The sequence below is a fragment of the Hemicordylus capensis genome, chromosome 2 (assembly GCF_027244095.1).
Source record: "Hemicordylus capensis ecotype Gifberg chromosome 2, rHemCap1.1.pri, whole genome shotgun sequence".
NCBI lineage: Eukaryota > Metazoa > Chordata > Lepidosauria > Squamata > Cordylidae > Hemicordylus > Hemicordylus capensis.
In genome coordinates, this window is record NC_069658.1 from 105,307,099 (window position 1) to 105,334,140 (window position 27,042).

The 27,042-nt window shown below is 45.1% G+C and overlaps 1 long non-coding RNA gene across 2 annotated transcripts in view; it reads left to right on the plus strand.

The window, feature by feature from the left end:
• Nucleotides 1-27,042, plus strand: part of LOC128347775 (uncharacterized) — an 86,586-nt gene that overhangs the window by 41,132 nt on the left and 18,412 nt on the right. For both annotated transcript variants that reach the window (XR_008317703.1, XR_008317704.1), the window contains exon 2: nucleotides 3,554-3,680. This is a non-coding gene — a long non-coding RNA (uncharacterized LOC128347775). The remainder of the gene's footprint in view (nucleotides 1-3,553; nucleotides 3,681-27,042) is intronic.

A 27,042-nucleotide genomic window follows, 5' to 3' on the forward strand; every position in this document is an offset into this window, starting at 1 on the left:
AAACGATAGAATACATCCCTCCCCCTTATAACAAGAAGAATTGAATTAAAATTCATTTACAGTCTTGAAGTCTTTTAGGCGGTCTCCTGTCACACACACACACACACACACACACACACACACACACACACGCTAATTCTTGGGTTCTCTGGCACAGGAGCTGTTAGTGATGGGTGTTGTTGTTTTTTTGGAACAGAGGATTGTCTATCACTTTACAAATATAAGAACAGCCCTGCTGGATCAGGCCCAAGGCCTATTAAGTCCAGCATCCTGTTTCACACAGTGGCCCACCGGATGCCCCTGAGAAGCCCATAGTCAAGAGGTGGATGAGGGCATGCCCTCTCTCTTGCTGTTGCTCCCCTGCAACTGGTATTTAGAGGAATTTTGCCTCTAAGTTTTGAGGTGGGCAGCTAGTAACCATTGATAGGCCTGTCCTACAATGAATTTGTCTTAGCCCCTTTGAAAGCTGTCCACCACATCCCACGGAAGAAAATTCCATAGATTAATTATGTGCTGTATGGAAAACTACTTCCTTTTGTTGGTCCTAAATTTCCCAGGTTGAGTTTCATGGGATGATCCCTGGTTCTAGTGTTGTGAGAGAGGGAGAAAAAATTCTTTGTCCACTGTCTCTACTCCATGCATAATTTTATACATCGCTATCATGTTTCCCCAAACTCTTTTCCAAACCAAAAAGCCCCAGATGCTGTAGAATTTTCCAATTCTACAATGTCCTTCTTAAGATATGGTGACCAGAATTAGGGAACTGCACAAAACTGATTTGGCCTGTTAGGTTCAAATCCGAACCAGCTTTGAACCAGGGTGGGTAGGTTCGGTTTTGTTCAACAACACCCACCCACCCCCCAGGTTTGGTTCAAATTATAACTCAATTCTAACTGGTTCTAAAAGGTTCTACATAGGTTATAATGGGGACTTGAACTGGCACATTATTCCCTCTGCAGAGCACCTAGGGGCACAAAACTCGGGTGGGTGGTAGGCACCCAGGGGTGCCTACCACCCACCGAACTCCAAAGCAATGGGACACTCCTGAGATTTTTAATGATTTTTGAAGTTTTTTTTTTCAATTTTTGCATTTCTCCCATAGGGAATAATGGGGACATGAGGCAGCCCCATTCCCCCCTTTGGGGGTGCCTGGGCACCCCAAAGTGGGTTTGGGGGCACAGCAGGTTGTGCCACAACTCCCCCTGGCAGCCCCAAGCCAGTGGGATTTATGGTTTTATTTTTTCAGGAATTTTTTAAATGTCTGGCCTCTTAACAGTCTATCTCTATCAGAGTTTTTTGTGTGTGTGTGTGTGTGTGTGTGATATAAAAGTTTTTCATAGGGATTCATTGAGCAAACTCATACAGCAACCAAGAATCCAATTTGTGTTTGGACCTGCTAATGTATGAGTTATCTCAATGCATCTCTATGAACTTTTCTAATATAGATATAGATATATGTATATATTTACATGTACACACACACATCAGAGAATCTACTCTGATTCTCCAACTCAGCCAAGATTTAAAAGCAGCAGCCACCACAGAAGCAAAAAAGGTGGGGGACAGTGGGGTTTTTCCTCCATCTAGGAAAAAAAATGGGGTGAAATTGACACACAGCTTTTTCGTTCCAAATTCATGCTGCCTTCTTCACTTCTTAGCTCTTTGGCCTTCTCTTCCTGTTAGGCAGATAAGGAAATTCATTTCCTGTCTCATGCCCCATGAATTTGGGGATTTGTGGTACATGCTCTGAACATGATTTTTCTCAGGGTGTGGGGTTGTTTGTTGACTTTGTTTTGTTGCTTAGCTGCAGTCACTCACCCCTCTGGGAAACCAGTTGTGCTAGAGGCAAGCTGTAAAGTTTTTTGAAGACAAATGAACCTGTCAGCACAATATTTTTCTTTCATCCACATTGCTGCAGGATTGTATCTCTTCCATAAAGCCACTGCCCCTCCCTATGGTGTTTTAAAACTACAAGTAGCAATATAGAGAATGTTTTCCAAATCCTCTTCCTTCCTGCCATGAAACTGAGGACTTACAGTAGGGAATGGGGGGAGATATCCAGTGATCATTGAGCAGAGGCGTTCCCTACCTATGGTACTAACTCCAGATGTTGCTGAACTACATCTTCTCAAAATAAATTGTAGCTTGGGATGACTGGAGTTGTAGTTCAACAACATCTTGAGTACCACAGGTTCAGAACCCGATTTAGCAGATGAGGGTAATCCAATTGACCAAAAGACTTATTCTCTTTGCAAATCACCTTCCCCATTAATCTGAGAATAAGTGTCAATTTGGGGGGCTGGATTGACACCAGAGTGGCTAACAGCAGTGTTTGTGCTATCTCACCTATCTCCCCGCCCTGCCACCTCAAGTATCAAAAGAATGCCAACTAAACATTTTTAAGAGGAGGAGGAGGAGGAGATGGTGGTCTCAACAGAACAACCTGTGCAACTCTACTTGGAAGTAAGTCTCACTATGTTTATTGGGGCATATTCCCAGAAAAGTGTCCATAGGATAAAAGCCAAGTCATTAAAAAAGATGATTTTGGGGCGAAGAAACTATTTCAGGAATTAATTAATAACAGTAATGGCCAGAGAAGCATTCTTTTTTGAAAACTGAGCTACCTTTAACCAGTGTAGCTGTGCTTAACCAACACCCCAGCCCAATTCTAAACTATACAGGAGTCGCAAAAGGGTTGGCAGTTAGATAAACCAGAAGTGTGCAACAACATAATTTAATATTTTGTTAATGCCAAACTTGATGGGGACATTGGGAGCGGGAGAGGGGAAAGTATAGAGAACCAATGGGAAACCTTTCACCTGGAAGTTGTTCACACCCAGCTTAGTTTGCATACATCTCTTCCAGAATGGAGGCACAGATATCACATATCGGCCAGATATACCCCAAAATCCCTGGGAGCTATTGGATAGCACTTCACACACAATTTGGGTTTTTCACTGCACATTAGATTGTAAAGGTAAAGGTAAAGTGTGCTGTCGAGTCAATGTCGACTCCTGGTGACCACAGAGCCCTGTAGTTGTCTTTGGTAGAATACAGGAGGGGTTTACCATTGCCTCTTCCCACACAGTCTGAGATGGTGCCTTTCAGCATCTTCCTATATCGCTGCTGCCCAATATAGGTGTTTCCCATAGTCTGGGAAACATACCAGTGGGTGTAACCCGATTTATATCCGGTGTAAAAAAATCCACTTTTCACGTCAGCTTCGAACTTGCCGTAAATCCTCGCAGTTAACCCATGGTAAAGCCTGTTGTCTGGGAAAGCTCCTGCAGTATGGACAGAAAATGCAAAATGAATACAACCCACGCCCTACAAGAACTGCTGCATGTGGAAGCTCCATTTCTCTTCTGCATGCAGTTAAGTCTGGAAAACCACAGAATGAAGTGCAAAAAAGACCCCTTCATCTAGAAGCACCCTAATTCTGTTGTTTGAAATTCATTTTAAACCACAGCTATCAATTGCTATTGCTATAATTTGCTGTGTTAAACAGGCAGGGCAAGGGGAAGACTGTAAACGAAACTTTTATTTTTAAAAGTAACCATCGGGTCCAGAGAACAAGTGGAATGTGAAGAAAACAAATGGAAAAAGAGAGAGAGATGGCGAGAAAGGGGTGGGGGCTGCCTTGGTACTGCTGCCTCACAAGAAGGGGACAACGATGGAAGGTAAAAGAAACTTGTATTTTTAAAAGTAAGCATGGTGGAGGTAGAGAGAACTGTTGGTGTTCAGTGTTGGGATCTTGCAGGCTGAGTCATCCATTTGGTAAGGGGCTAAAGAGCTGCTGAATAAATGCTTTAAAAAAAAAGAAGAAGAAGAAGACTTGCTTCAAAAGAAGACTTTGCAAATCAGTTGATGATAGGGATTTTTTTTTAAGCTGCCTTTCTCTCCTGTCCCTGAAATGCTTACTACTTAAATCCCAAGAAATTGGGATGGCTCCATGTATTCCAGTCTGTTGTCTGGTTTGAAATCAAATTAAGTGGGCGGGGGGGGGGAGATTGTCTAAACTGATTACTGATTGCTGGTGGTGGGTGACTTCTCTTTCTGTTGGCTTAGCTCAGGGTAGTGTTTGTATGATTCTTTCTTCCTACTTTCATTCTTACAACAGTCCTGTGAGGTGGGTTAGGATGAGAGAGAGTATCTAGTTTAAGGTTATCCCCTGAGCTTCCTGGCTGAGTATAGAAGGATTTGAACTCAATTCTCATCCAGCACTCTAACCAGGCTTTTAACTAAGTGGGGTGCTGAGTGCAGGAGACTAAACTCTTTATTTTAGCTATGAAACAAGTACTGGAGTGGCTAAAAATTATTAAGGTTGGCTGGCATAAACTAAAAAAACACACACACACATACACTTACTCCATAGTAAACTTGTGCTCACTGGGATGAACTCAAGATATTTTTTTTTGTTCAGGACTGAATCTGTTCCCTATCAGTTGGTTGAAATATATGTGCAAATGTGAAGTGGAAGAAAGGGGAAAAAAAACTGTGGAATCCATTTTTTCTTTCATATTTGTGGATGTGTGTGTGTGTGTGTGTGTGTGTGTACACTTGTATCTATAATGGCACACAAAATTTGTGCACATTGCCTTGATACTGCTGCCCAAAACAAAACTCATTCTCCACATGGATGAAAGAAAGTAGGTGGGATACTGGTGCTGAGGGCAGAAGAGCAGCAGCACAGGGTGAGAATCAGAGCTGAGAGACAAAGAGCAGACACAGAGCCATGTGGCGTGTTAAAGCAGAAGCAGGCATTGGGTAGACTGGCATCAGAAAGTTGATGCTTCCCACTAATTTAACAAGAGCAAGTTAAAAAAACGAAACATCTCTACCATGGCTGGCCTTGTGCTAATTGCTTCGCTTTCAGCCTTGGTGTTCATTACCAGCATGGTTCGCTTTGACTAGGTGTTTGTGCAGTTCTGCTTTCCAGTGGTTTGTGTTAGAATCCCTAATCTGTGTTAACTGGTATATGTTTGTCTGTTAGGGATCATGGGGCTCTAGTTTTGCATGCAGAAGGGAGGAGGGTCCCAGGTTCAATCCATGGCATCGTCAGGTAGGGTTGGGACAGGACCCCTGAAATTCTGGGTGGCCAGAATTTGACCAGAAGGTGGCCATCAGTCTATTCAGGGAAAGCATCCAAAGTAAGGTAATACCTTTACTGGGACCAACTAAAATATCACAAGCAAACGCTGAAGTTATCTTTTTCAGGCTGAATGTTAAAGAGAGACAAGGACAAGCTCCAAATCCTGGTGTTAGGCTTGAGATGGTGTACAGGAGGTTAAGACTGCTGATAGGGCTAAAGTCGAGTAGGGGAGTCTGCCTTGAAAGAACTCTGGGTTGTTTTTTAGTGCTGAACATAGATTCAACTAACTGCTCAATTTTATATCAAAGTGGGGCAGGGCAGCCACTTTTTTCTTTGTCCCAGTGCGCCCCCCTCCCCATGCACTGAGATCTGTTCTGCACCTAGTAGAAGGTGAAGGAGAGGAAGGCAGTGAGGGGCCCATTTTACAATCTTGTCTCCGGGCCCACTCCAACCTTGGTATGCCCCTGCTCAGTTTTATTACTTTTATTGTAAGCAGCTTTGATAATTTTAATTTAAAAGTGGGTAGAAATAAGTTAAAGAAAGTTATTGGGGCTATTCCCACAATCAGCCAAAATCGGGCTAGGGGAGGCTAGCCCGATTTTGGCTGATCGTGGGAGCCACCAGGCGAGTAAAATGGGCAGTTAACCGGTGTCTCCCAGGCAGTTAACCTGCCTAAATACCCCTCCCCTAAAACCGGGTTTGTGGAGCGAGCACTTCACTCCGCTCCACGGCTACTCACGAGGAGACCCCCAGAGGGGAGGCGAAAAGCTGCCTCCCGGCTCCAGGGGGTCTCACCAGCATGCCCTGCACACTTGTGCAGGGCATGCTGGAGCTTCTGGGGGGCCAATCGACCTCCGCTCCCCCCAGCCCCCACCAGCTCCGTCACGGAGCCGGAAATCGTGTGGGAGACCGATCCGGCTGCCCAGGGCTCCCTCCCTGATCGTGAGCAGGGAGAGCGGGCTTAGCCCGCTCTCCCCGCTCAGCTCACCAAACCGGGTCTCACCAATCGTGAGACCCGGCTCATGTTGCAAAAAAGTTAAATAACTATAACCCTGTAGGGGGTGTGTCACATGCATGATCTCAGAATGGGAAATGTGATCTCAAGCAATTTCACTGAGGAAACTTTATTTGATTTGGCTGAGTATAGTAAACATACGTGTTTAGATATGTTTAGATTCAGCTTTGCTTGTATTCAGGGCTGATAAACGAAGCTGCTTTGTCTGTGTGTTTTAATCAAACGGGAGTTGTTGGTACAAGGCTTTTGTAATACTGCATGGCTGCCATGGAATGGTCACAGGCCCCATCTCACACACAGCCAGTTCTCTTGGGGGATTTACTTTCTTATAACGACTATGAGATAAACTGTAAGATGCATGTTTGAATTGAAGCAGATAACTTAGTACGTCAATGAATACTAACTCCCATCTGATAATCCTTTGATGGCTTAGTAAAATGTATTTGCACAACTGCATTTTCAGAACTGAATGGCCCTCAGAGGCTACTTTTTAATATCTAGATATGATCTCCCCCAGTTAATGAATGAAGTATTGTGGCAGTTAAAAACAAAACAAAAATAAAATTAAAAAACCCTCCCTCACACCAGCAGCACTATACCAGATTAAAAGCTTCCTGTGCTGCACCTTTTAAAAAGTTAATCATTTGCAAACAAGAGAAACCTTTGCATTACTAATATAACTGAGGCCTAAATGATACAGTCATTTAAACAGAAAATTCCCCACCCCCCAAACTGCTTTTTGCCCCCAAACTGACTATTTATTGTAAACAGACACTTCAGGGAGATTTTCAGTGGGCAAACGGTGTGACAGAAAATCTCCATATGTGGTGTTCCTGATCAGGATTGACTCTTCACAGTAGCCCCGTTCAAGAATTGAGAGAGCACACCCTCGAACACGCTAACAGGCTGCAAGTGGGTTGGAAGACCCCCCCCCCAGCCCATCACTCACTCTCCCAATACACTCTTCACGCTTAGAGTCCCAACCACTCTCTTCACGCATCTGAAGAGACTAAGGCTCTAAGCCCGACTGCTACAGTTTCTTATTCATCTCTTCAGACAAACGCTGCTCTAATCGAAGAGTGGATCAGGAGAGTGAGTGGTGGGCTGGAGGTGGGACTTCTAACCCAATTCCAGCCCTGTAAGCATGTTTCATGATGATCTCTTTGAACGCCTGAACAGGGCTAGTGGCTTTTGTCAAAGAGACACTTGCACCCAGACCCCAAGGAGACACGGACACGTATACTTTTGGTGAAACTGGCCACTTTTATTAACATTCCAATTGCAGTGGAGTTGTTAGGCATTCAGCTGGGATTGGCACTCCAACCTCCCAACAGTGCGGACCCTCGCAGGTTGGCCACGCACGTGGCCACCTTACTCTAAAACCTAGGGGGCTGGCACCTTGGCTTGAGGCGACTCGGCCACCGTAAAGCAGGAGCGCCCTTCTCAGCCGACCTAATGTCAGGTCCCTGCCGCCAGCGCCACCCCTCTGACGCTGTCCAGCCATATGGAAGGATGCCGCCAACAGCGGGGTAGGAGTTGAGCTGCATCCCCGATCTTTCAAGCCTCAGGGGATCAGCGCCTCCTACTTGAAGCCAAACGCTTACCTCAGGTGCCGCACCTGTTATCCCCCAGTTTTCCGCCGCACTGTACCTGCCACTGTGGGCTTAACACCCCGCACCCCACAAGCCCCTCAGGACCACTGCCAATCCCAGCCTCCACTCATCCATGCATAGCCTCATCCCCTCGAGCAAAAGGTGCACCCCATCACCCCTTTAGAGGGAGGGCTGCGACCCCCCACCTAGCCCTATCGATCTTATTCTGTTTGCGTGCCCCCCTCCGTACCCTCTGCTGCGTGCTGTCAGGCCAGCATATAACAATATCCGGGCACCATGCCAGCACTGTGGTCTGCTGAGACAGCAAGAATCCTGGCTGGCTGACCCAGTCATTGCCCCCGAAATGCAGCAGCGGGATATCCGGCACTGGATTCTTCTCAAGCACTGGATTCTTCTCAAGGAATTCAGGCAATATTGGCATAAATTGGGCCATCCGCATGCCCCTTCTTCCACGCCATTCCACAGAGGCCCACTGCCCCAGGCCCGACTGCATTCCAGGTTCTGCGCCCTGCGCCCATTTGAATGCCCAAAAAACAAAGGAGTGGCCCCAAGACGAGGACTCTGGCCTGCTCCACTGGAGACAGCGCATGACTGAGACCCACGTCCCAGACCACTGTGTGCTCTCCATCATATTGCTGAGGCCTGCACCCCAGGCCATTTGGTGTTCCATTCCATGTTCCAAGCCACATGGCTGAGATACGCACCCCAGACCACTGTGTGCTCTCCAGCGTGTTGCTGAGACCCGAGTCCCAGGCCATTCCATGTTCCAAGCCACATGGCTGAGACCCGCGTCCCAGGCCACTCTGTGTTTTCCACCCTATTGCTGAGACCCGCATCCCAGGACCAGCTGTTCCAAGCCACATCTCTGAGACCCGCGTTCCAGGCCATTCCGTGTTCCAAGCCACCAGGCTGTGCCCCGCGTCCCAGGCCCATGTGCTCTCCCCCGTATAGCTGAGACCCGCGCCCCAGGCACCGTGCCAACCATCTAACCCTACCTCTGCCCCTGCCTTTTATCGAGCATTTGATACAGCCCTTCATTATGTGGCTGATCCCACCTTTCTGCATGTGAAGTCATGCGAGTGGCCTTGGCAGACCCCAAGGGTCTAGTACAGACAGCACTGGGCAAGGGGTATGCTATTGGGGGGTCCCACCGCCCTCCAGGCTCGCTGCCAGGCAAGGGAGGATAAAGCCCACTGTGTGGGGATCTGAGAAAATATGTTTGTTTTTGTTTTGGGGTGTTTTTGTTTTTTTTGTTTGTTTGTTTTTTTGTTTTGTTTTGTTTTTGAATTAATACCTGTGCAGCTGCATTATACTTGCTTATTATTATTCCTTAATACTTATTTATTTATTAATGTTTTCACATGTTATATTCTGCCCTTTTCCAGGGAACCCAAAGCGGTGCAGTACACAACCAGGCTACTCCTTACCATAACCCTGAGAGAAGAGTGACCGGCCACTTGTCACCGGCCAGTGGTCACCCATCAAGAATCGTGGCTGAATGGGGATTTGACTCAAGTCTCACCCCTAAGTGGCTGAATGGGGATTTGACTCAAGTCTCACCCCTAAGCGCATGCAACTAGGGCAGACCCTGCCTAGCCAATGGGGCAAGCTAAGCCTGCCATGCAAGCCCTACTTTCCTTTCCAACTTTTAGGTTGGGCGCTGAGCCTCAGTGTAGAACCCAGCTCTGTGCAGAACCCTGACTCTATGCAGGCCCATGGTGCATGTTGGCCAGAGCAGCCTCCCACGTTAAAGCTGCAATTACATAAGAGTAAAAGAAAAGAAAAATGTCTAATGCTGCTGAAGTTGGGAGCCCCTGAATGTATTAAACGAACATGCCCCAATTATGCCCATTAAAGCTGCTACCCCTGATGTTGCCAGAACCTGTTGCGTGTACAGTATATCCCACATTTAGAATACCTTCATAAGGAATTTACCGTGTGTTCTTCTGAATACCCCACCCTGCTTCCCAGTATCTCTTGCTATCTGGACCTGCAAGACTGTCGAACAGTAAGGTGTGGCACCTTCAGTGTGGAAACGTTATCAGCAAAAACCATCTATCTATCTATCTTTATATATCTCACATAAAATAATGAAGTGTATTGCCATGTGTGTTCTATAAGTAACGTCGCATAGCGGGCAATAATATTCTGACAACTAAACACTGGTCAAATGTTATTTAAATGGGTCCATTGAAGGCTTTTAAAGAAGGGGCCTAGGGACATCCTCCTCCCAAGGAAGGTGCACCATCCCATGCTTAAGGCAGGCCTTGCCCACTTCCCTTCACCCATGAACCCCATTCGTTCCATGGCCACCATCACCGATCATGAAGGGCAAGGGTCAAGCTTGTACATGGTAGCTCTTAGGCTTCCAGGCAGTCTGTCCAGCTCCTCATGCAACACAATCTGCAAAGCATCCCAAGTAACAAAACCCGATAGGTGCATTGGCAACATCTAGTTCTGCTTCAACAACTTTGAGCAACATTAATATATTTTATAGTCCAATGTTTAATAATCTGTAATTAATTATTCAATTAAATTTGATTTTAAAACTGTAATATATTTATATATTAATATAATAATATATTATATTTGGCTTTCAGTCCCATAACCAGTTAGTCTGCTAAATTTTAGTTCATTAATCCACATATTTGACTGATTAAAGCTTGTAGCGCTAGTCTTAATGTATTGCAAATGATAAACAATCATTGTAGCTGTCCATAATTGTGTCTACACTTCATGAAAAATAACCTGTAAGAACTGAGTGGTCATGAAATTAATTTGACTAAAATCACCAGCTACATCAGGTTCTTAGACTGAAAGAATGAAAAGAGGAAAAGGAACCATTAGGGATGAAACAAGCTTTTCACTAGACAAAAGGAGCATACACGTTATCCTTCTATTCCTGTCTCGATTGCTTCTTATATTCTAAACTTCTAAACCAAGACTAATTAAGATTACTCAGGAGTACAGAAACTATAAGTTAAAATTTGTTTATTGAGCCCAATTTGGGGGTCTACCCTTGCCTCTTCCAGCGCAGTATGTAATGATGCCTTTCAACACCTTCCTATATCGCTACTGCCCAATATATTACCAGCGGGGATTTGAACTACTACTACAGTTCACTGGTAGCTGCAATCACTTCAGGCAATAAAAACAAAGTTGATTAAAACTAAAATATTGTTTGTCCAAAAACAGGGGAAACAGTGCTTATTTTATAAAGTCAGAGTTTACCAATAATTCAAAGTCTTGTTATTCACAGCAGGCCCTGTTTTCCAGAATACCCCAGCTCCAATCAGTCTACCAGGATAAGTCACTGGCTCTTCAAAGCTGGCAGCAGACTTAACAGAGGCCCAAATCCTTGAAAACCTGATCATAAGCATCGCCATAGGATCCCATTGGGTAATGAGCACATTGCAAAAGGGTAGCTCCGGTAGGGAAACTAATCACTAGCTGATGTGGGGGAAAGTCTTTTATTTAATAAATCCAACCACATTCTATTCACATTACTTGCGGGGATTTGAACCATAGGAGTGTGCATGGTTCGGTTCGGGCACTATATTAAAGACCGCCGGACCGGTTCGGAAGTCCGGCGGTCCGGCAGGGCGGGGGCATGTAGCTTTAAGGGGGTGGTGGTAGTACTTACCCCCCCTTCCCCCTCCAGCGCTGGTGCTGTTAAAAATCTTCTTGGGGCGGCAGAGTTCCTCCCTGCTGCCCCTGCCACTATTGTTCTTCAAAGCCCTCAATGGAGTACAGCTAGCGGAGTGCATGCACCCTGCGCGGCACGTGGGCGTCTCCGCTTCTGGCACGCGCACGTCGTGTGACGTCACACGGCGCGCGCGCCACACAGGGCGCATACGTGCCGCTAGCTGTACTCCATTGAGGGCACTGAGTTCCTCCCTGCCCCTGTCGTTGTTCTTCAAAACCCTCAATGGAGTACAGCTAGTGGCGCGCATGCGCCCTGCGCGGCATGCGCGCGTCTCCGCTGCTGGCACACGCGCATCGCGTGACGTCACACGGCGCGCGCGCGCTGCGCAGGGCGCATATGTGCCGCTAGCTGTACTCCATTGAGGGCTTTGAAGAAAAACGACGGGGGCAGGGGCGGCAGGGAGGAACTCTGCCGCCCCAAGAAGATTTTTAACAGCACCAGCGCCGGAGGGGGAAGAGCGGCGGGCGGGGTAAGTACTACCACCACCCCCTTAAAGCTACATGCCCCGCAGTGCCGGACCACGTCTCCGTGGTTCCGTGCACATCCCTATTGAACCGGCATCCTTCTACTTGTTAATCAAGCATTTCCCTGCTGCGCCACTTAAGGTGACTGGAACTTGGAACCTTCCACCCTTCCCAGAGTGGCTCCATCCCCTGATGGGAATATCTCACCCATGTTAAGATATGGTTCACCAAGGCATGAAAAAACTGGGGTACTGAAAAAGAGTGCATGCTTAGGAGACTGTGTAATTTAATAATGTGCTCACTGAGGTCTGTATGCAAGCGTCTCAGACTTGTGTTACAGCCCAGGCCTAAACCATGGAGAATACTATTACTGCTAATTAGATGGTAGCAATACGACTAAGCTCCATTGTGCAGGCCAGCAGGTGCCAATTTCATCAAGCACTTCATGTTGAAAATAGTCAGAAGGGGAGGGGAGACATTTATAAAGCAGAAACCAGCCGATCGCCGCATCGGCTGGCTTCAACCGTGCCTGAGGACCCAGCCACGTGGTCGCGGCCGGCCCAGGAGCACCCAAACCGTCCCCCAAGGAACATACCTTGGGCCGGGGTGGAACCCGGCCAGCTGCTCCAGCATACTCACCCGCTCACAGTTACGGGCAAGCGAGCTTAAAAGCCTGCCCTCGCCCCCGCAGATCCTCCGACCCCTACGGGTGCCTGGGTTGCGATGACGGGCTGTGTTGTGAGGTGGGGCCTTAGAAGGCCCGGCCGCAGCCAGCCCGACTGATCCGCCCCCCGCCATGAGGCAGAAACAGTCCCGATAGGGCAGGACGCAGCCGCAGGCCGGGAAGTGCACGGGCGATCCACCGTGGCCCCCAGCCACCGGAGATAGGCCCAGTCGGCAGGCCACGATCAGCGGGCTGTGATCAGCCAAACCACCCGGCCGCCTGATGGCTGGCTGCGATCAGAGGGAGGGCCACAATTGACCAAAGCTGCCCGGCCGGCGGGAGGCGCACAGGCGATCTGCCCTGGCCACCCGACACTGGAGCGGGTGGACTTAAAAGTCCCCCCCATATGAACCTGCCAGGGCCCCCCACTCATTTTCTCAGGTCCTGCTCATAGTCCTGCCACTGACAGAAATCCGGTTGGTGGGGACTAGAGACAGGGCCTTTTCAGTTGTGGCCCTCAGCTCTGGAACGCCCTTCCTGTACAGTTTCGCCATGCTCCCTCCCTCAGTGATTTAAAAAAACAACTTAAAACACATTTTTTAAAAGAGGCTTTTTAATGTTTCACCTGTTGTTTATATCTGGTAGGTTCTTTAGTTTTTACACTTCTTAGTTTTTAGTTTTTTTAATAACTTTTAATTTGAAATTTTAAAATCTGTAATTCTGATTGTGGTTTTAGCTTGGATTTTTAACTTGTTTAGCTTAATTTGGTTAATTTTATTAGTCTGGTTTTATATTGTAACTATTTTATAGATGTTGTGAGCCGCCCCAAGCAGTAGTGTACTGGAGAGGCAGGGCACAAATATTTTACATACATACATACATAAATCTAGTAGTGCCCTCATTCTCTACCAGTGACCAGAGAGGCGATTACAGAGAGGAGGGAGGGTGTGGAGAGAAAAAGAAAGATCTCAGCTTGTACTTTTATAAAACTACTGGCTGACATACAGAACAAGGAATCACCAGTGCAGCGAATAGGGGTCTGCAGAACTGGTTTGACTCAAACCTGGTTCAATCCATGTGACACAAATGGCCTCTGGCCTGCGCTGATGGGGGGGGAGGGAGTGCCAGTGGGGACTGGAGGAGCTGGCCTGCTGCCACCACAGCAGGCTGGTTCCTCATGATCATGGGTAAAGTGACCTCCCGCCCCCACCACTCCTTTTCAGCCCTTATTCAGTCACTAGGGATACCCTTGATGCTTGTAAAGGAGAATACTTACCGGATTCCCCTTTCCAAGCATCCCAAATCGGTTCGAGCTGGTTTGTGTGCATGAACCAAACCACCCCGCCGGTTGTAACGAACCAGTTCGTGGACTGGCAGTTCAGTTCGAATTTGAACCGAACCACTGCTGGCAGTTCTGTGCACCCCTAGCAGTGAGAGAGCAGCCTAACAGCACTTCCCTACTAACTGCTCTGGTGCAATGAGGAAGCAGCAATTTTTTTTATGCTCTCCCCTTCCCCAGGAAGTGATCTGTGCCACCTGAAAATATCTTGAGGGTTGCAGAGCTTTCGGGGGCATATTCTCGGATGGCACAGAGGACTTCTTGGGGAAGATGAGGGTGTCAAAAATTGCCACTCATGAACAGCAATGTTCATAAAGAAATATTTTCCACAGGAAAACTGTTATGGTTCCCCACAGTAGTAAGTCTATAGTGTGAAGAACTGTCTTTCTAGTAATTTAATAAAGCTCTTTGGCAAAATCTCTTGACTCAAAGTACAGCAGAGAGCCAGAGTGGTATAGTGATTAGAGAGTTAGGCTAGGACTGTGGAGGCCCCAGTTCAAATCCCTCTTGCTGGGTGACCTTGGGCCACTCTAGCCCTATTCACATATAATATTTAACACACACATAGATTGGTACACATGTGCAGTAATTTACACATTATACCTACATTTGTGAGGGCCAAGGTTCAGGTTTAAATTGAAGCATGCACAGTCATTTACACAAAAAAACAATATATGTGTGCACAGACACCTGTGCACACATACAATGCAATGTCTGAAGAGGGCTACTCTCTTAGCTTAATCTGTCTGACTGGATTGTTATGAGGATAAAATTCATAGTAGAATTAATAGTTATATGCATTCTAGTAATGCTAGAACTTGCATGCTATTACAAGAAAACACAAAGGATAGATCCACTGTAGTAAAATAAATATATATATTTCAAAATCTCCTGTGCTTCTCACACACACAAACACACACACACACACACACACACACACACACAGATCTAAACTATTTTATTTACACCATATTTATTTTACACTAATGCTGCTTTGGTGCTCCCTTTGTCTATGTACCTTACTAGCCATAACCTTTAAAGGCCCAGCTGAACAATTCTATCTGGACCAGGCAGAAATGCTTGGAGTTATTAGGATATATGGCTCTGTGGCACATTAGTCTGAAAATGGTATTAAATATTTTCAGACTAGGAGGAGGTATTTATTGAGGCTTTGGCTGGTAAGTGCTATTGCTTTTTAATTCTAACAACTTGATGATTTCTTCCCAAAGAATGATTCACAGCTTAACTTTATAGTTCCCAGCAGTAGGCAGGACAAAAATTAAATGTGTGAGGTAAATGTAGCCAGCTAGAAATGGCTTTTCCCTGCACCCACCCTCTGTATGTGCACTCTTAGTACAATAGGTTTCCATACTACAGGCAATCGGGGGCGCTAATATCAATACATGGTGATAGCATGAAGCCTGTTTTGGCTGTTTCTCTTCATGGGTGCCAATTTAGTTGAGAGGCAGAGAAGTTAGAGGAACAAAAACATTCAAAGGGAAGCAAAATTCTCAGCAACGTTTAAAGGTCTGTTCTTGAACAGGCTCAAGATATTGTGATGCCTGAGATGAGGCACAAAATGTCACCTCATCCAGGGGTGTATCTAGGGTGGAGCAGGCAGGGCAAGTTCCCTGGGCGCCCCTCGAAGGGGGGCGCCATTTAAAAAAAATTTTTTTTTTTAAATGGCCGCTGAAAACAAAATGGTCACCGCACATGCTCAAATGGCCTCTATGAGGCTCTAGGCCATGCCAGGCCCTGCAGAGGCCATTTGAGCATGCACAGAGGCCATTTTGTTTTCAGCAGCCATTTTTTGAAAAAAAAATTAAATGGCCACCGCACATGCTCAAATGGTCCCTGCGAGGCCCTAGAGGTCAGCAGAGGGAGGGGAAACCTTTGAAGACCTCCCCCCAAAGGCCTTTAGGAAGCCCCCCAAAGGGCTACAGGTAAAAAATTTTTTTAAAAAAAATTAATATAATATAAGTCACTGTACACATATTCAGATTGGCACTATGTACAGAGAATCAGGGCTTGTGAATACTGAGCTGAAGCTTATGAGCTAGGACTGTATTCATTCGCTCTTACTTTGCTTCTTGTGATAAGTGAGTTAAATGTGATGTCTTAATAATATGGCTATTAATGATGTGGTGATTGCCACTAGCTTGGATGGCTTTAAAAGGGGCTTAGACAAAGTCTTGGAGGACCGTTCTACCAGTGGTTACTAGTCTGTTTACTAGCCCCTGTAGTTGCCTCTTTTCCAAACTGAAGAGCCCCAGATTCTGTAGCCTTGCCTCATAAGGATAGTGCTCCAGGACCCTGATCATCTTGGTTGCCCTCTTCTGCACCTTTTCCAGTTCTACAATGTCCTTCTTAAGATATGGTGACCACAACTGAACACGGTACTCCAAATATGGCTGCACCATAGATTTGGATAAGGGCATTATAACACTAGCACTTTTATTTTCAATCCCCTTCCTAATTATCCCTAGCATGGAATTTGCCCTTTTCACAGCTGTCGTGCACTGAGTCAACACTTTCAACAAGCTGTCCACCATTACCCCAAGATCTCTCCTGGTCAGTCACCAACAGTTCAGATCCTATCAGCATATATGTGAATTTGGGGGGTTTTGCCCCAATATGTATCACTTTGCATTTGCTTACTTTGCATTTGCTTACATTGAACCACATTTGCCATTTTGTCGCCCACTCACCCAGTTTGGAGAGATCTTTTTGGTGCTCCTCACAATCTGTTTTGGATTTCATTATCCTAAATAGTTTAGTTTTCCATCTGAAAATTTGGCAACTTCGCTGCTCACCCCAACTTCTAGATCTTTTACGAGCAAGTTAAAGAGCACTGGTCCCAGGGCAAATCCTTTAGGGACCCCACTTCTTATTTACTTCTTTTGTGAAAACTATCCATTTATTCCCACCCTCTGTTTTCTGTTCTTCAACCAGTTACCAAACCAAATTTTTAAATTTATTTATTTGTCATATTTTTATACCGCCCGATATGTATATCTCTAGGCAGTGTACAAAATTTAACATAATATTTAAAAGCCACAGATTAAAATACACGAGACACAATAAAAACAATAGTATAAAACAGTTATTAAAACAAATTACTAAAATTAGTAAAATAAATTCTAATTAAAAGCCTGTGAGAACAGGAAAGTCTTGAGGGTCTTCCTGAAAACAAACAGAGAAGAAGATCCTCTTATTTCAGCATGGAGCATATTCCAAAGCCCTGGGGCAGCCACAGAGAAAGCTAGGTCCTGAATTGGCACCAAAAGAGCTGGTGGCAACTGCTCATTCTTCTGGCCTCTCCAGAAGATCATAACAGGTGGCAGGGTTTATGACAAAGGAGACACTCTCTTAAATAGCCTGGACCCAAGCCGTTAAGGGCTTTATAGATAATAATCAGTACTTTGTATTCCACCAGGAAACATATCGGCAGCCAGTGCAGTTCTTTTAAAACTGATATTATAGTCCCTTCATGTTGTCCCAGAGACCAATCTGGCTGCCGCATTCTGTACCAATTGTAGTTCCCAGACTACATATAAAGGCAGCCCTATGTAGAGTGCATTGCAGTAGTCAAGCCTGGAGGTTACTAGCATATTTTAAGGTCATTTATCTCTAGAAATGGACGTAGCTGACATATCATCTAAAGCTGATAAAAAGCACTCCTGGCTACTGCCTCAACCTGATGAACCTGGGAGAGCTTTGGGTCCAGCAGCACTCCCAAGTTAGATACCTGATCTTTCACGGGGAGTGTAACCCCATCCAGAACAGGCAGATCTAAACCATCTCTTGGGTCCCAACCCCCCACAGTCAGTACCTCCGTCTTATTTGGATCCAACCTGTTATCCCTCATCCAGCCCATTATCACCTCCAGGCAGGCATTTGGGGTAGATATGCCATCTCCTGATGAGGTTGACATGAAGAAGTAGATCTGGGTATCATCAGCATATTGATAACATCCTGCACCAAACATCTTGATGATCTCTCCCCGCAGTTTCATGTAGATGTTAAAGAGCATTTGATACAGTATGGATCCAAGTTGGATACAGTATGGATACACTGGATACTGGAGACAGTCATGGGTATTCACACATTAACCTGTCCCCTTATCCCATGACTGCTAATATTTCTCAAGAGCTTTTTGTGGGGAACTCTGTCAAAAGCTTTTTGAAAGTCCAAGTATACTATGTCAACAGGATCACCTTTGTCCACATGCCTGTTGATACTCTCAAATAACTCCAAAAGGTTAGTGAGGCAAGATCTTTCGTAAGCCATGCTGGTTCTTCTTCACAAGGCCTGTTCTTCTATGTGTTTAACAATTTTGTCCTTAAGTATTCTTTCCATCAATTTACCTGGCACAGAAGTTAAACTAACCGACACTTAATTTCCCGGATCCCCCCTGGTTCCCTTATTGAAAATTGGAGTTACATTAGCTACTTTCCAGTCTTCTGGTACAGAGCCTGATTGTGGGGACAAGTTACATAATTTGCTAGATCAGCAATTTCACATGAGTTCCTTCAGAAGTCCTGGGTGAATGCCATCTGGCCCTGGCAATTTATTAATTTTTAGTTTTTCAAAACAGTTTAGAACATCTTCCCTCCACCTCAAACTGGCCCAGTTCTTCAGCCTCCAAGCCTGAAAAGCTCAGTTCTGGGGAGGGTATATGGTCAGTATCCTCTGCTGTGAAGAAAGATGCAAATAACCACCAACACATGAAGGAAGGAAGCTGCACATGATGGGCCTTCCTATCTGTAGTCCTGCATCATGTTGCTCTGCAACCTGCTACTGAAGCAGAAACTCCACTCTGGCTTCCCCTCTGGATGGATGGTCAGTAGGAAAGTGAAGGAGACAGAGGAAAGCTGCTCATGGGAGCAAAGTGTTCTGAGTGAGCAAAATGTTCCAGCTGCTCCCCAGAACTTTGACCCTAGAACAAATGCAAAGAATGTTGTTTGGTCCACAAAATAGTCTCTATTCCTCCTAGTGCAAAAAAAGTCATTCAGTCCCCAAAATAATTGCATGTCCTCTACAAAAGTCCTTATTTGACCAGGGGCATATCTAGGGTGGGGCAGGCAGGGCACGTGCCCCGGGCACCACTTGAAGGGGGGCGCCATTTTGTAAAATTGATTTTTTTTAAAAATGGCTGCCAAAAACAAAATGGCCACCGTGCATGCTCAAATGGCCTCTGTGAGGCCCTAGGTCATGCCAGGCCTTGCAGAGGCCATTTGAGCATGCACAGTGGCCATTTTGTTTCCAGTGGGCTTTAAAAAAAAAGATTATTTTTAAAAATGGCCACCACACATGCTCAAATGGTTCCTGTGAGGCCCTAGAGGCCAGTGGGGGGAGGAGGAACCTTTGCAACCCCCCCCCCCCAGCCTTTAGGAAGCACCCCAAAGGGGCTACAGGTAATAAAAAATAAATGTCACTGTACACATATTCAGATTGGCACTATGTACAGAGAATCAGGGCTTGTGAATACTGAGCTGACGCTTATGAGCTAGGATTGTATTCATTTGCTCTTACTTTGCTTCTTGTAATAAGTGAGTTAAATGTGATGTCTTGCTAATATGGCTATTAATGGTGAGTTTATCTTTGAATCAGTGTGAAATCCTTAATATGAAGGCCCACTGGGAGTTTCTTGCTCTCTTTCTCTCATTTTAACTGTCTTTCTGAAATACTAGAATATATTCCAAGCAGTGACACAGTTTACGCTGCATATCCTTTAATTATTTACAGAGTATCTGGGAAAAGTCAAATTCTCCATTGATTTTTAAAACTTATGTAATGGTGATGCTACAATGCATAGTATAGAATTAGACAGGCACTTCTGTTTAGTTTTCCAAGTACACCTCCACATAGTATTTGGGTATTTCATGAGCCCCAGCATACTGAAATTTGTAGTTTTCCAGCATTTTTTTGGTCTGGCTAAGTCCACTGCTAAATAGTTTTTGAAATATTAAAAGATTAACGAGCCTGATTTATATTTTTCAGCTGATATTATGGTAAAGTTATCTGAAAGATGGGTGTCAGATGCTTGGACAGGGGGCGCAATTTCAGTGTTTGCCCTAGGCGCTCTTTTCCCTAGATACGCATCTGTATTTGACAACCCTAGTTGCATTCTCAAAACACACCACGTACTATTATCCCTATACATTTTGTCATTGTCCTTCACTTACAAATCATAGACAAAAGTAATTTGTTAATAGCTAAGAGGCAGTAATTTGTTGATAGCTAAGAGGCAGTGGCAAAGCCTGTACAACATGTTGATTCTTTCTCTGCAAGCAAGGAAAATGATAAGACACCAGCCATTTCAGCACCACCACACTGCACACAAAGTTCTGAATTGCAGATTATGCCTCTGTTTGGATTTCTTGAGCTTTTAGAGACAGTATCCCAGTACTCTCAACTGCCTACTCCCTCCTTTCAAGTGGTAAGTGACAACTGGGTCTAATAACAAACACGTGGGTGTCATGGAGTTCAGTGCTAATTAAAGTCAACTAGACAACCATGAGTGCTGAGTAATTGCTCTCCCTCTCCCCCCACCCCCGGCTTTTGTTTATGCATTCTTCAGAGATATTCTTGCATAGTTACATAAAAGACAGCACATTTGAGCTTGTGTGGTTTTGCATTATGTTTCCTTCTGTCTTTTTTTTCTTTGTACTTGAGTGGCATTTGCAATCCCAATTTAGGCATCCTTGACAATAGCAGTGTCACAGGAAAAACCAACCATACGTCAAGGTGATAGTCACAAAGGGACTCTAAAGTGTTGACTGTATTGTTGTGAGCTACAAGTTGTCCTCTTAGGTGGCTTGAGTGCACAGAATGAATTATGATCACTGAGCAGCCAAGGTCGGTGAAGTATGCAGGTCACACCTACCTTCCGGGGTGGAGGCTGAGATCAGTCTTCTGCCCATATTCTCTGTGCGTGCATGTGTCAGTACTTTCTTTTATCTGTCCTAAATCCACTGTCAACCAGTTTCATTGAGTAATCCTGACTTCTAGTGATATGATTGGGGGTGAGGGGGACAAATTCTCTCTGTGGACTCACTCCATACCATTCATAATTCTGTAAACATCTGTCACTTACTTGCAAACTTTAGGGAGAAGGGGGTGGCTTTAATGCTTTAGCCTTTCCTTTAGAAGCGGATGCTCTAAGCCAGGCCTGCTCAACTTCGGCCCTCCTGCAGATGTTGGCCTACAATTCCCATAATCCCTGGCTATTGGCTGCTGTGGCTGAGAATTATGGGAGTTGTAGTCCAAAAACAGCTGGGGGGCCTAAGTTGAGCAGGCCTGGTCTAAGCCCTTGATTATTTTGGTTGCCCTTTTCTTCATCTTCTTCATCTGCAAGATCCTTTTTGAGATGGGATGACCAGAAGTACACAAAGAATTCAAAATGCTGCCCCAACAGCATTTATATATTTATAAAAAGATTGTGATACTGTCTCATTTTATTTTGAATTAATTTCCTAATCACTCATAGCAGAGAATTTTATTTCTTCACTGCTGTCACACATAGTTGTTTTCACCGGGCTATCCACCATGACCGCAAGATATCTTTTCTAGTCAGTCACTGCCAGTTCAGATCCCATCTGTGTTCACAGGGCCAGCATTGGGGGTCAACATTGTTGGGCAACTGCTAAGGGTCTGCACTCACAGCTGATCTCCGAGAAATGCTCTTCATGTGATATTGGTGGCATAGCAATCATCTTGGGGCTCATCCAGGTAGGAGGCAGCCCATGAAGAGCAGTTTGCCAAGGAAACTGCTGAAATCTGGAGCTATACCTGAGTATATGTGAATTGAAGATTGTTTTTCCACATCAGTAGACAGCTCACTCAGTTTGGAGATATCTGTTTGGATCCTTCACAGCCTGCTTGGGTAGATTATTGAATAAACTGATGTCATCCACAAATAATCAGATTATGAATTATTTCTTGTTTACACAGTAAGACAGGTGTTATTGACTGGTTTGTTTTATCCAGACATCGAGTCCTTCCCAAGGACCTGGGATGCCAGAATTTTATTGTCAATTGTTATAGATATTGTCTCAGAATATAGGCTGTTCCCAGTAAAGCTGCTTTTTGTAATTGGCTGATGGTGATTTCTGTGGCCCCTATGGTGTTGAGGTGCTCTTCAAGGTCTTTTGGAACTGCACCCAGGGCGCCAATTACCACTGGGATTATTTTGGTCTTTTTCTGCCACAGCCTTTCAATTTCAATTTGTATATCTTTGTATTTGGTGATTTTTTCTATTTCTTTTTCTTCTATTCTGCTATCCCCTGTATTGCTATGTCAATTATTTTGACTTGTTTTTCTTTCTTCTCGACGACAGTTATATCTGGTGTATTGTGTGGCAGATGTTTGTCTGTTTGTAGTCGGAAGTCCCATAATATTTTTACATCTTCATTTTCTACCACTTTTTCAATTTTATGGTCCCACCAATGTTTGGCTACAGGTAGCTTGTATTTTTTGCAGATGTTCCAGTGTATCATCCCTGCTACTTTGTCATGCCTTTGTTTGTAGTCAGTCTGTGCGATCTTTTTACAACAGCTGATTAGGTGGTCCACGGTTTCATCTGCTTCTTTACAAAGGCGGCACTTGCTGTTTGTGGTGGATTTTTCAACTTTTGCTCTTATTGCATTTGTTCTTCGTGCCTGTTCTTGTGCAGCCAGTATTAAACCCTCTGTTTCTTTCTTCAAGTTGCCATTCTTAAGCCATTGCTAGGTCTTGGTGATGTCTGATTTTCCACTTATATTGTGCAAATATTGACCATGCAGGGGCTTATTTTTCCATTTTTCTGCTCAGTTCTTGACTTGTTCTATTATTATTATTATTATTATTATTATTATTATTACTACTACTACTACTACTACTACTACTACTACTACATTTATATCCCGCTCTTCCTCCAAGGAGCCCTAAGCGGTGTACTGCATACTTGAGTTTCTCTTTCACAACAACCCTGTGAAGTAGGTTAGGCTGAGAGAGAATTGACTGGCCCAGAGTCACCCAGCTAGTTTCATGGCTGAATGGGGATTTGAACTCGGGTCTCCCCGTGCCTAGTCCAGCACTCTAACCACTACAAATTTGGGTACCTCACTGTTCACCCTAGTGCCACATCATTTATGGAAAAAATTGAATAGCACCAGTCCAAATATAGTTCTTTCTTCCTTCCATTGTAAAAACTGACCATGTATTCCTACCCCTAGGGTAGGACCCTAGGGTTGACACCCAATCAAACACATCTTTATCCATTGATCTTGAGTGACTAATTGATCAGTTATATTTGACTATTAACCAGTTGTGTTCACATATGAGGAAAAACAAACGTTCTGGAACAAAAAGTGAACTTACTTTGTTTTTAGATGTTGCTTGCATGCCATAGCAAGCCCCAGGGCAGACGTGGCAGTCCTCCCTGACTGACAGAGAAGAACGGCTGCTTCCCTACATATGGTGCCTGTCAGCTGCATAAGAAATTGCATTTTAAACAAAATTATACATACATTTCAATCAGCTGCTCAGTTATTCAGGGCATCTTTCTGCCCAATCCAGAGGTGTGTGTGTGTGTTTTTAAATCAATTTATCTCAATGAATCAGTTAAAAGTTACAGCTACTGTTTCCTGTCCTTTCTTCAGTGTCCCCTTAATTATCCCATTATGGCTAAAATTTGTTCAGGGGCCCTTGGTGAGGGATTTTGCCAAACGACAAAATAGAAGAAATCCAGGTATATAGCATCTACTGGATCACCTGCTTTTTCTGCCGCACTGCCAACTTCAGGGAAGGTTTAGATGGTGGAAAAGGCACAGGGCCAGGGATGAGGTGCGGGTGGGTGGGAAGGGTTGAATATCCCCCCTTCAGCACCACACACTGCTGCTCTAATTCAGAGCCCCACCCCGTAGCTACTTTTAAGTAAAACATTTAGAAGTCTGATTACAGATCTCCCACCACGTGTCGTTTAGCCCTAAGGCTTCTTTATTTAAAAGATATGAAGAAGCATGAGATTTGTTTTTAAGCTTACATTAGTGGGAGAAAGAGGCTTTACTGCCAGGCTTACCTGCCCTGTTGCTGAAGTTCCACAGGGGCTTAACTCACATCACCTGGCTCCTTCTCTTTGTCCTTGGTGCTCTGTCACTGAGGTTGTGATGCTTCATCCCAGAGTGATCTGGCCCGTGGGGCTTTTTCTTACAGCCTGGTGGCTCTGCTGCTGGAGGAATTAGCACTGTTTGATCTGTGCTTACTTCTTACCGGTTATGTGCTTACTTCTTACCGGTTCAACCTCAAACAGCTTATTACAAAAGTTCAAGTTCAATTTTCTTTCCATATCAGCCATAGGCTATAACAGAAATGCAAAGTGTAATATGTAAAATAGCCGAAACTGTATTTTAAAACTATTCCAGTGGGCATGAGGTAAATTGAAGAATTAGTTTTTCATTACAGTAGTCATCATAGCAATTCACACTGTGAGACAATAAAAGTGGCACAAGATGTTAATAACGCTAAAGCGTATGCTGCTAACTTCAGTAGTGGTTTTGAATATCTGTTAGCTAACAAAAACTTGATATTTGGAGATCTGACCAATGTTCTTTACCTGACAGCCATTGAAGAAGGAATTTATTCCTAACTGATATATGGATGCGGTGTTTTAAAAGGTAATGAACAAGATATTCAGTTTATCCTGCGCCACAAAAACTGGGCGTTACATGGAATATGGGAAAACAACTGTTGTAGGCTAAGATCTCTTTTGTAAAATTAATGTGAATAAGATAATCTTCCAAACAGACCTGTCAAACTATGGTGAAATTTTGTTACTACCTATTGAGGCCATATTGTGTGGGATGGAAGTGTTATAGACTTTGGTTCTAAATTCTGATTTGGCCAAATCTTAAAGAGAGAAAATAGTACTGGGAGAAGCTGAATTATATTACATTTGGATTAAATTTTGGTACCACATTGACTGATGGGTGGGAAAAAGAGACATCTGTCCCCTTAGGGATGTGCAGACCGGTCCGGCGGTCCGGTCCAGGGGTTCGGGGTCGAACCGAACCACCCTCCCAGTTCCGTCAGGCCGGAACTGGACCGCCGGGTCCAGTCCGGACGGGTCCGTGAATTTTTTTTTAAATTAAAGTATAATTTAAATACCTTTAGCCCCTTCGGGGGGCTTGCTGAGGCTGCGGGGGGGGGTCCGTGCGGGTTCCCTCTCTCCCTTCCGGCCTTCCTTATCACCGCTGTGGCCCACTGCAGCCGGGTATCTTTGTATTTTCGGCCCTTTCGGGCCTCTGTACAAGCACGCGGCTGCCACGCATGCGCCAATGCCCTCTGCAAGCCTGCGCCAATGCCCTTTGTGGGCCGCAGCAGTGATGAGGAAGGCCAGCGGGGGGAGAGGGAACCCACGTGGAACCCCCCCCCCCCGTGGCCTCAGCAAGCCACCCCCCCAAAGGAGCTAAAGGTATTTAAATTATACTTTAATTTTTAAAAATTCACGGAGCGGTCTGGAACCGGACTGGACCGGACTGGGGGGGGGCGTTCGATGGGGACCGGACCGGGCCAGTCGGTTCCATGCACACCCCTATGTTCCCTTGAGTAAGAGAGTCTTATTTTCAGACATCAGGGGTGGTTTATGACAAAAGATACCATAGATTTCCAGGACTCTCCCACCTCAATGAAACTGATCCTGTAAAAGATTCTCTCCCTAAACCCTTCCACAGAGGGGAGGGGAGACGGCCAAAGAGTATTAAGGGTGGAACCAAGACTGATAACGCCAGCTACATTTCACAGAGGTAGCAAGTGATTCACATACCAGCAGTGATCCCCAGGCTGCATAAGTGTTCTTGATGAGTACACTGATTGATGACAGTCCAACTGGAAGCAGGTTATCATCCAGAAAAAGAATATATTCAGGCATCTGATAACCTGCCAAAGGTGCAGTTTCTATGGAATCCCCTGGCTGCAAATGAAAATTGACACCCTTAGAAAAATGTTGAGACAGATCCTGTTTTAACAAAATGTCTTTTAGCAGCACAGCTCCAGAGAACACACAGCAGGTGTCCCTTGTTTCAGATCACTGAAGTTCATAGAACTTTACAGTACAGCTGTAGTAGATCTCCATAGATCTCCCTTTTTCCTTTTCATCTGTGGCCTTTGATCTTATGAAAATAAACTCTGGAGAGGAGTAAGGTAAAGTGTGCCATCAAGTTGATTTCAACTCCTGGCACACACAGAGCCCTGTGGTTGTCTTTGGTAGAATACAGGAGGGGTTTACCATTGCCTCTTCCTGCACTGTATGAGATGGTGCCTTTCAACATCTTCCTATATTGCTGCTGCCCGATATAGGTGTTTTCCATTGTTTGGGAAACATACCAGGGGGGATTCGAACCGGCAACCTTCTGCTTGTTATTTAAACATTTCCCCATGCACCACTTAAGGTGACCTGGAGACGAGTACACACACACACACACAATAATAGTTACATGCTCCCCACTTCCCTAAGCTGTGAAGAGTTCCTGGGGCATTGCCACATGGGGTCCAGCTTCCTTTGCATGAGAGAGCACCAGAAACGTAAGGTAACTTTGTTCTATATGCAAATATGCCTGCAGAGCGCAACAGCAGGCAGCAAAACCACTCAACTCTGCACCAGAGTCCAAGCAAGCAGCTGTTGTTGTCGTCCTCACCTCACCAAGGCTGCATCTCCATTTCGCTACTTCCAATGAGGTTCTCGGGTCTCTTTTCTTAGTCCATTTAGTAGACATGGGGTGAGGCATGACAAAATTTAAATGACATCATCTCTGAGAGGAGTGTCTGCTGCTGCCTCTGCTGCACACCATTGCTATGTAAGCCAGAGCCCAGTGGGCTGTGATAGGCAACAGAGATTCTAGGGGTTGGCCGGGGGGGCCTTCAACTGCCATGGGCCTCACGTATAGGCCCAATTTGGCTGCTTCCTCTTGGTAATGTAATATATTGACAGCTGTAATGGTTTTTCCCCATGGAATTATTTTCAAGTGGTAGATGAAAAGCTAGATATTAGCCATAACTTGCTCAAGGTCTTCGTGAGGGCAGGAAACTGGTCAGAGTAGCACCCTTGCAACTATTCATTAGCCCTCTGCATGGAGCCTAAAGTATACTCAACCACTGAATAGTGCAAGC